We start from the raw sequence: 10,307 nt of genomic DNA on the forward strand, positions 1-10,307 counted from the left end.
ATTGTTTTCAGTCATTAATCAGTCCTGAAACACAGCAGACATTCCGTAAATATCCATAGAAGGGATGCATCCTGTTATGTTTAATTCCTTTTGAAGAAGGGTGTGTGAGTGAATGCAGTCTTACTCAACGGCTCCAGTGTAAGCTTCCTGAGGTTGGGGTATGTGTCTTATATCTCTCGTTATTGTCCTTGTTGCCTTTTGAAGGTGACCATTCCTTTGGAAGGTGTTCAGGGCTGTTAGCGTCCCACTCACCCCTCCCCAGCTTCGTCTGCTCCCATGCTTTGTGGAGCATGCACTCCCTCCAGTCTCTGTACCCCAAACAGGCCCGGGATGCCCTTCCCGGACTTCCAGGCCGAGCTAATTCCTCCTCGGCCAGCCTCAGCTCCTCCTGGTTCCGTGCACTCTGCCTGGTTCCACACACCCCCTTGGCTTCCCCCCTTAAGTCACCTACATTACTCTTCATTGTAATTGTCTTTATGACCCCAAGATTCCAACTTAGACTGTCTTTTATGTCTGTATTCCTTTACCGCTGGACAGTCTGGAATAATTCATCTTCCTAGAACCACAGAATTGTAAAAACAGCATTATAGAAGGTATTGTTTAAGTGGCTAAGTCATTTTAAGTGGTGTGTGTTGGACAGTACAGCAATAATAACACATGTTTACTTGATAACTTACCCCAACAAGTTCAAAGCACTTTGCATGGACAGTATTGCTCTCTCCTCCACACTTGATGCCATGGGTGCGTCGAGTTGCTTCTTGGTGGGGTACTTTGGGCCTCCCCCCTCACCAGCCTCTGCGTGAATCCCGGGTAGAACCATTTATCATGTGTTGAACAAATGGATGAACAAGTGGTTATGGGCTAACTGGGAAGCCCTACAGTCTGCTCTGCTCTTTTATTTTGCTACTGAAAACAGTGCAGTTGGACATGAACCAGAAGAGACATGAGGACATCAGTCCAGACTGTACAGAATTTTCTTCCAATTAAAATTCACAAACCCTAAAATAATTGACTAAAAATAAATTTTAAAAGATTCCAGCCTGTGGTGACCTCTCCTGCTTTAAAATTCCTTTAGCAGTGATTAGAATTCTTAGCTATTTAATTCACACAGCCTTGGACATCTTTTCTTTTGTTTGACTTGCTCCTTAAAATTGTTCATTGTTATTTAATATTGTCTATTTTTTATAGACTGTTTCCCCATTACGCTGTGTTCTGCTTCACAATGGAAGCCTGTTTATCCCTAGCTGCAGTTCATAAAAAGCCTAGGCTTTCCTTGGGGCATCTACAGGTGCCTCTGTGAAGGCTGAGGAGTGGAGGGAGGGAACAAAGGAAGGAATGGCTGTGACCTTGACCCCCTGACTCCTGACTGCATCCTGGGATCCTATACACATTCTCAGAGCCTCCCCAGAAGAGCAGCACAGTTTTTATTACCTAGTGAGTCTTCATTGTTCAGTTACTCAGTCATATCTGACCCTTTGCGACCCCAGACTTTAGCACGCCAGGCTTCCCTGTCCTTCACTATCTCGCAGAGTTTGTTCAAATTCATGTCCACTGATTTGATGATGCCATCCAGCCATCTCATCCTCCATTGCCTGCTTCTCCAGCATCAGGGTCTTTTCTAATAAGTCACCTCTTCACATCAAGTGGTTGAAGTATTGGAGTTTCAGTTTCAGCATCAGTCCTTCCAATGAATATTCAGGGTCGATTTCCTTTAGAATTGACTGGTTTGATCTCCCTGCAGTTCAAAAGACTCTCAAGATTCTTCTCCAACATTACAATTCGAAAGCATCCGTTCTTCAGTGCTCAGCCTTCTGTATGGTCCAACTTTTACATCCTTATATGACTACTGGAAAAAACATAGCTTTGACTATTTGGACATTTGTCAGCAAAGTGATGTCTCTGAGTTTTAATATATTGTCTAGGTTTGTCATAGCTTTTCTTCCTAGGAGAGCAAGTGTCTGTGTGGATATGTCGACTTTAGAAAAAATGCATAACATGAGAGTTGTGAGTTAAGGTTTATTTGGGGACAAAATGAGGACTGTAGCCCAGGAGATAGCACCTCAGAGAGCTCTGAGAAACTGCTCCAGAGAGGCAGAAGGGAAATGTCAGTATATATATGATTTTGGTGAGGCAGGTATTTTTGCAGAAGGTTACTGCTGGTTACGAGGAGCGGGCACCACCATGAAGGATTTTACTGCTGCTTTAGACATGAGGAGATACAAGAGTTGGACTCATAAAATCTGCTCCTGCAAATGTCTATCTGAAGACCTGTCCTGCCAGTTTCCAGCCCTACCCCTCTCCCCCGCCTGAGTACAGAGTGCCTCACTTCTGCTGTCCACCCTGAACTCCTTTCAGAGGGTGTGGAAGGTCAGCAGCTACAGCAGAACATGATTTAATCCCTGTAGAGGTTGATGGCAAGTGCCCATAGCAAGTACCGATTTGTAGTTGACAGTAACTAAAGATTGGGGCCACAAGCAGAAGGGGTAAAGATTCCTTTGGGGCCAGAATGAAATATGCTATCAACAATGTCAGTTCCCAGCTGTCTGACCCTGAGTGATGCAGAAATGAAGTCACTTCCCCTCTGGTAGACACCTCTTCTGCTAACTCCCTCTGCCAAGCATGTGATGGAGGTCTATCCTGGAGAGTGACATTAGTTATTCGAAGGACACCACCAGAGGTGGGAACACCCTCCATAATGGGGACTTCCCTCTGGGCACAAGGTGACTCTGGGTTAGACAACCCCCTGCGGGTCACTGGATCCTCCAGCCTCATTTTCCTGCATTTCCAAGGCATCCACCTGATGCATGTGATCCTTTGTGGCACAAAGGGATGTTTTGGTCCTGGGAATTTAAAATAAAAGTAGAAAGGAAATGAGGAAGCCCAGCGGAACTCTTTTTCAGAGCTGGTTCCAGGAGCATAGGAGTAGATCAGGCTGTTTAAGAATACCCCATTATGTTTTAGGAGAGGGGTTTGACCTATTATATACCCACGTTTATGTGATACTTTCTATTATAAGTGCATCACACTCTGTTCGTAAAATGACAAGAGTCTCCCAGGAAGAGAGTGAAGCAGCTGGTATCCCGCACTGCCCATGACGTGTTCATTCAGTCCGGGTTGGGGCGTGATTATTATACCCTAATTGGAAAAAAATAAAATAAATTGACATTTTAGACTGGAAATCACATCATTCCTAGGTGGTGTGCACGCTGGCTGTGTGCAGATATTATACGTCCCTGCAGTCATGAAGCAATTTCTGTGCTGGTGTGGGTGTCCCATAGAGCAGCCTGATTGGATGTGAAGGCAGCCCACTGGCCTCCCTGCAACAGGCCCATAGCCTCAGTTATGAGGAAACACAGACGCCCTTCCGCCCCATGGGCCAGGGCTGCCACACCCTGAGAAGCCCTGGGCGCTGGCGCCCTGCTCTCTGAACTCCATCCCCTCACCCCCACTCTGCCCAGAACCCCTCCGAGGGGCGGTCACTGTGAGCAGTCCCGGAAGAGGCAGTGGAGCATCACCCACGTGGAGGGACTGCCTGGCGGGATGATGAGATGCCTGGTGGCTCATGATTGGCTATCAACCCACTGAAGCCTGGCCTCGGGACGATAGCCCCGGCTCACTGCACGCTGGTCCTCAGCCTCCTGAGTCAGATGGTCATGATCAGACTTCTGAGATGCCTTCTCCTGTCGCTGACCTTGCCAAGGACTGTGAGCAAACGCTGAGTTACTTGGACCTTATTCCCCCAAAAGCAGGTCAGGGCCTGGAAGAAGCTGGGTCTGTTAATAAAAACACAGGTGGCAAGTGACTCTGTAGTTACATGGAGTGTAAAACCAGAGACCACACAAATAAGCCCGGGGGGACACAGGGGATGGAGGAAGAGTCAAGCTGACAGGCCCACTGAGTGGTCTCCTGGCCAGCCCAGTGTCTTAGCGTCCCCCCTAAAATGCTGAAAACTACACTTCCATCATGAGCTGTAAACACAGGGAGCGTCTTTTCTTGCTAATGATGTGACCTTGAGAAGTTTGATGAGAAAGCGAAACATGAAAATAGCTGTGGCTCCTGACTTAAGTGAGTAAATTTAAGTGATTTAAGTGAATGATTTAAGTGAGGGGATTTCTCCCCTGGAGCCAGAACTAACTCACCAAGAGACAAACCAGTAATTTTCCTCAGAGAAACTGCGATAAAATAGCTTAAACTTTCCTGGATCCTCCAGTCTCCCCACCCACCATGCTGTTCCAGGTCTGCCTGTTGAAGCGGGGTCATCTGGAGGTCAGCATCCATCACAGCCTGGCCACACCCCAAGGGCATCTCCTGGCCAAACCCCAGGGGCATCTCCTTGCACCACTGCCCCCAGCTAAATTGCATGCAGCCTTTCCATTCCAGCAGATGAGCAGTTTAGATGGCATGCCTGTATCTCTTGAAGGGTTTGTGTTTAGGTGTGAATAAATCAGTGAATAACCAGTCTTATCCCCAGAACTGGAAAGTGAGATGAAAAAGTAGGACTGGGTCTCACTGGTGAATTCCCTTCTTTTACTCGCATGCTTTCCCAGCAGCTCTCTGTGAGCCCACACCACCCGCCAGGACTTGCAGTGGGCAGGGGGATTGCTGTTGGGGACACTGTGGACGGTCTTGGCATTCACTGAGCTTCCTCTGAGTGGACATGCTGGTGACAGAACAGGCGTTTACTTTCTGATGCAGGGTTTTCACATGGACACCTTGACATCCCGGGACACATTTCTTTGTTGTCAGAGACACGTTGTGGGGCCTTTAGACACATCCCTGTACTTTGGTTTCTAGGCGTCAGTAGCACCCCCTTCCTAAGCCCCACTTTTGACAAACAGAAAGTCCTCAGATGTTGCTAAGTGAGCCCTTTGGGGTGAAAATCACCAGTTTGCACTTAAGTGATAAATACAATGATGAAAACAGGTCCTACTGGATCCTAGAGCTGGGGCATCTCAGACTTCAGGATGAAGTAGTCAGGGTCTCGCAGGAAACAGATGGCACCATTGATCTTGAACAATTGTAGGCAGGTTAATAGGGCTTCCCAGGTAGTGTTAGTGATAAAGAACTCCCCTGCCAATGCAGGAGACGTATGAGACCCAGGTTCAATCCATAGGTCGGGAAGATCCCCTGGAGGAGGGCATGGCAACTCACTCTAGTATTCTTGCCTGGAGAATCCCCACGGACAGAGGAGCCTGGTGGGCTACAGACCATAGCATTACAAAGAGTCAGACACAACTGAAGTGACTTATCACACACACATGCACAGGCAGGTTAATAAGAGGATTATTTATGAGGTGTGGAGAGGGTGTGGTGAGCCACACTAGTAGTGATGAACCCAAGGCTGAAACAGCAAGGCTGTTCCCCTGACCCCTTCCATCTCCTAACCCCCAGTCAGCAGGTGAGAAGGGATCTACCTGCTCAGGAGAGATTTATGGGTGAGAACCAGCTTGAGACGAGCTTGTTCTTTACCCAAGTGACCAGCTGGGAGGTGACCTTTTGGGAACACACGTCTGAACTCCTTCGCTTCCCTCTGGCCACCCCAAACAGAGGGCTTCTGTAGCCCATGTGTGCCAGATAGCCCAGGAGAAAGCAGGACAAAGAGGAGGTGCTGTGTCTGGAAGGTTAGGCTTCTCTGAAGTGGAAAAGTTAAACCGAGCCCCAAAGGATACACCAGTTACTTGGGGGAAGGTGGAATAGAGTGTGCAGATAAGCCATGTGATTTCCATTTCACGAAACTCAGTTAGAAGAATCGTTATTGCATTTATAGTTCATCTGTGGAGCCCCTACCAGCCTGGCTAATGAGAAAGTCAATCTGAGTCGTGTTTGGGGAGCTGGTTTTTCTCTCTCGAGGATCCTGAAGCCTTAGAACACGGTCTCTGGGTCTCAGTCCTCAGGGGTGGGAGCAAGGCACCCCTCTGGATGAAGGAGCAAGAGGACCAGTGCATCTCTGCTTCTGGACCCAGCTTCCGTGCCACCTGTCTGCGGCTCTGTCATTTACAGGATCCAGCATGGAAAACACACAGGTGCCCCCACTGGTGGGAGAGGCCTCCATCCACCCCACCCCCAGGTTGGCCTACTTCCCCCTCCGGGAGCTGGGCAGTTTGTTTTCCTGTTTCTTTAAAACAAAAGCCTACACGGTAATCATCTTCTGGGTGCCTAGCAACCAACACCTTTAAACTCCAGGACACAAAAGTCATTAACAGTCCTGAGGTGAGAAGCTCAGACCATGGGACTCGCAGAGCCTGGCTTCCAGGATGGGGGAGAGAAGACCGCCACCCCCACCCCCACCTTGGTCCTTCCAGCTCTCTGCAGTTTCCAGAACAAAGCTTGCCCTGGTTTCTTAGCAGACCTGCCTGTCATGTTACAAAGCAGGGACTGGACCCATGGGGTCCAGTGGGGGGTGGGGGGTGGAGGGGTGGGCGGTGCAGTTGAAGTTTGTTGGGTCTGGCAGAGAAATCCCGTGGGGCTGGAGCTTTAACAAGGAGGTGAGAGAGAAAGATGGAACAGAGCAGAGAAAACCTGCTCAGGTATCAAGCCTGCAGAAGTCTCTACTGAGATCCATGTGGTCACCCCAGCACATCGAAAGAACTAAGAGAGCAGTCCATGCCTTCTCACCGTGCACATGTCCACAAGCAGTTCTGATGAGACAGTCAGCCCTTCTCGCCAAGACTGAAGCCCCCATTCTTACAGGGATGAGGGGAGGGGGGCGCCCAAACAAAGCCAAACGACCGAGGCGCTCCCCAAACACCGGGCACCCTCATCGCTAGCAGACATCAGAGTCCTCCTGCAGCCAGCAAAGGATGCAGTGTTGACTTAGTGTTAGTGTTCACCTGCTGACTCCCTGGAATGAAAACCCCAGAGCCGAGTGCTTTCTTCAGCACGGAAGCAGGGGCAGGAGCTGAACGCAGACTCCTCCTGTCTCAGGAATTAACCTGGCTGCCATCTGCGGGCTCCTGCAGAAGCAGGGGGGCGTCCTGCTTCCCTCCATCTCATCAGTGTCCTTGCCAACGCAACAAAGTTATTACCCGATTAATAGCTCCTCTGATGGAAGAGCTCTGGGATAAGCTGGAGCCCCCAGTTATAATCTGCAGGTGATGGGAAAATTATGTTCAGTTCAGGAATAATTGATGGAAACGGTCTCTCCTCTTCTGCAGCTGATTGGCTTTGTAATTGTGATTTAATAATGTAAATATCACTTGTTTTCTTCTGAAGATGAATTGGCTTCTGATTTGCTAAATTCAAGGCTCTTTGGGCTTGTTTATATCTTTGAGATTTCTCATGAGACTGAAGGTGAGATGTATTTCTTATTTTGTTATATTTTTCTTTGTACATATGCACACACACACACACATGGTTTGAATCCATGGTTGAAAGAAACATTTTTTTCAACCAACTCAGCTACTGATGATAAAATATTAGAGCTAATGCTTTTCAGAAATTATCTAATCTAATCCCTAATTTTCACTGGTGATAAAGCAGGAAGCCCAAGGATGTTTTAAGTCAGTAACTCACTCAGATGTACATGGAGAGTTAGAGATCGCTTGTGGACATGGTGTAATGCTATTTCCTAAGTAATGAGGAAAGTTTGCAAAGAATGGCTGTGACATTATGATTTATGATAAGAAATATCTATTTGGCTTTTGTCCAGTTCCTAGCACAGAGCTCCTCCAGCCCTTGGAATTTCCTGAGAGGACAGGAAAGGTGTCTTTTGCTATGCTGATGAGGTGATTGTTGGATGGCACCTAAGGATGCAGGCTGGTTGCCAGGGAAGCTGGGTCCTGTGATTAGGTGGTTGGAACTTTCAGTTTCTTTCAACCATCATCTCCTGGGAGGGGCGGGGACTGGAGTTTGAGTTCAGTCATCAGTGGCCAAGATTTCAACCATGCGGATGCCATGAAGCCTCCATAAACCCCCTCAAAAAGAGGTTCAGGAGTTTCCAGGTTGTTGAACAAGTGGCAATGATTCAGGGAGGGTGGAAACTCAGAGGACACTAGGCTCTGGCCACTTCCTCTGCACCTTGCTCTCTGTGGGTCCCACCTGGCTGCTTCTGAATTATATCCTTTCATAGTAAACTCCTGATCTAGTGAGTAAAATGCTTCCTTGAGTTCTGTGAGTTGCTCTGCAAATTACTCAAACCCAAGATAGTAAAAGAATCTGGTTGCAATGCAGGAGACCTGGGTCCATTCCCTGGGTCGGGAAGATCCCCTGGAGAAAGCAATGGCAACCCACTCCAGTATTCCTGCCTGGAGAATCCCATGGACAGAGGAGCCTGGTGGGCTACAGTCCATGGGGTCGCAAAGAGTTGGACACAACTGAACGACTGACACACACGTGAGGAGAGGGACGTGGGATGCTCTGATCTGGAGCCAGTGGGTCAGGAGCACAGGTGACAACCTGGACCTGTATTTGGCATCTGAAGCTGGGAAGGGGGAGAAAGGCCTGCAGGAGCTCCAGGTAGAGGGCATCAGAATAAGACTGAACTGTAGGACCTGAGCTGGTATTGCATTGCTCGGTGAAGCAGAAAACCCACACGTGGGAATGGGGGTCAGAATTGTAACAGCACCGAATTTCATTTTCCCTACTGAATGTTTCTCTGCTATTATGGACACACAGCATACATGAATGTGTGTGTTCATGTGTGTATAATACACAGAATCAGGTACATGCCATGCCCTTATTCTTGTGCATGCTCAGTCGTGTCTGACTCTTTAAAATGCTGTGGACTGTACCTCACCAGAATCTTTTGCCCATGGCATTTCCCAGCCAAGAATGCTGGAGTGGGTGGTCATTTCCTCCTCCAGGGGATCTTCCCAACCCAGGGATCGAACACACATCTCCTGTGTCCCCTGCATTGCAGGCAGATTCTTTATCTGCTGAGACATCGGGGAAGCCCATCGCACTCTGTTACTTACTTCACTTCCAGGACTTACCTCGGGGCACAAAATTTGGTAACTGAAAGAGCCTCTAATGCTGCATGTGAGTAAGTCAGGGCCGCACTACGGGGTAACTGACACTGCATCCTGACCGGTTCTTGGAATCGCCCTCTCTGGGTGGTCTTGGAGGGTCCTGGGAAACCACAGGCAGCAACGTAGAGCTACCTGTTCCCCCGAGGCTCCAGGCCCTGTCCCTCAGGGAGGGGCACATGAGGTGCCCTCCCAACCTCTGTCTCTATCCAGCATCCTTTGGTCCAGGCCTGCCCATGGAACCCAGTCACCCTTGTCATCTTCCCTGCCTTTATCTCCCACGTGGCCCTCACAGGTCCTGGCTGTGCAGGCACGGGGCAGGGGTGGGCTGTGGTCCCGAAGAGTATGGGGCCTTCTTGCTGCTGGCCCCTTGTCTGTCATCCGGCATCTGCTGTCTGGTTGGGAAGGATTAGGAGGTGAGCCACGTAGCGAAGGAGGGGTGTTTGCCAGGAAGGTGGGGGGACAGAAAGCAGAGAGCGCTGTGGTCCTGCATTTGAAGTGAACCTCAGAGCCGGGAAAATGGGCCCCGAGTCATCTCAGTGGATGATACCTGTAAGACATTATTCCAATCTGCCCATCGAGGGGAGGGAGAAAAGAACAGCTACTTGTCAAAATCGGCCTGCATGGGAGACTGGGAAGGGAAAAGAAACAATTAATTTCCTCCATTAATACAAGACATTACCCCCGGACACACACAGTCCTTCATAACTGTCAGCTCCTCTCTCCCCCATCGCAGAGCAGCCGCTGCACGGTGACAGATGAGGCCACCTTGAAGTCACAGGGTGTCTCTGTTCTGAGGTCTGCGCCTTCGAGACCTCAGGCCCAGTACTGGCAGCTGGGCCAGTTCCCTAGAGCACAGGCCAGGGTGCAGGGACGTTTCAATGTTTCTCTAGAGGCCGATGGCCCTGTGCTCCTGGGTGGGAGCTCTGCCCACCGACACGTGGTCATCAGTTTCCAGAACTCAAAGAATTATTGAGGGTTTGACTGTATTGCTAAGTTATGAAACTTACAAATGACCTTAGACGTCCTTTGGTGCAATTTTTATTTGATAGGAAAAAAAAAAAAAATCTTAAGACTTGGAATGGTAAAAACACTTAGCCCAAATCATAGCACATTATTGGCGAACCTGATGGTAGACCCAGGCCTTTTGAAGTCCAATTCAGTGGTCTTATATGCTGATTCCTATGATTGGCCCAGAGTCATAGAAGGCCCCGTGGAATGTGCCTTCTACAGTGATGAGGCCAAAAAGGGGGACCAGGGAGACAGAAGCCTTTGATAAGAGATCAGCTTGATCAGCGTCCAGCCTGGATGGCAGGCAGGAGACCCTCTTACCTAGAAATAGCT

Source organism: Cervus elaphus, chromosome 16 (genome assembly GCF_910594005.1).
Source record: "Cervus elaphus chromosome 16, mCerEla1.1, whole genome shotgun sequence".
Classification (NCBI taxonomy): Eukaryota; Metazoa; Chordata; class Mammalia; order Artiodactyla; family Cervidae; genus Cervus; species Cervus elaphus.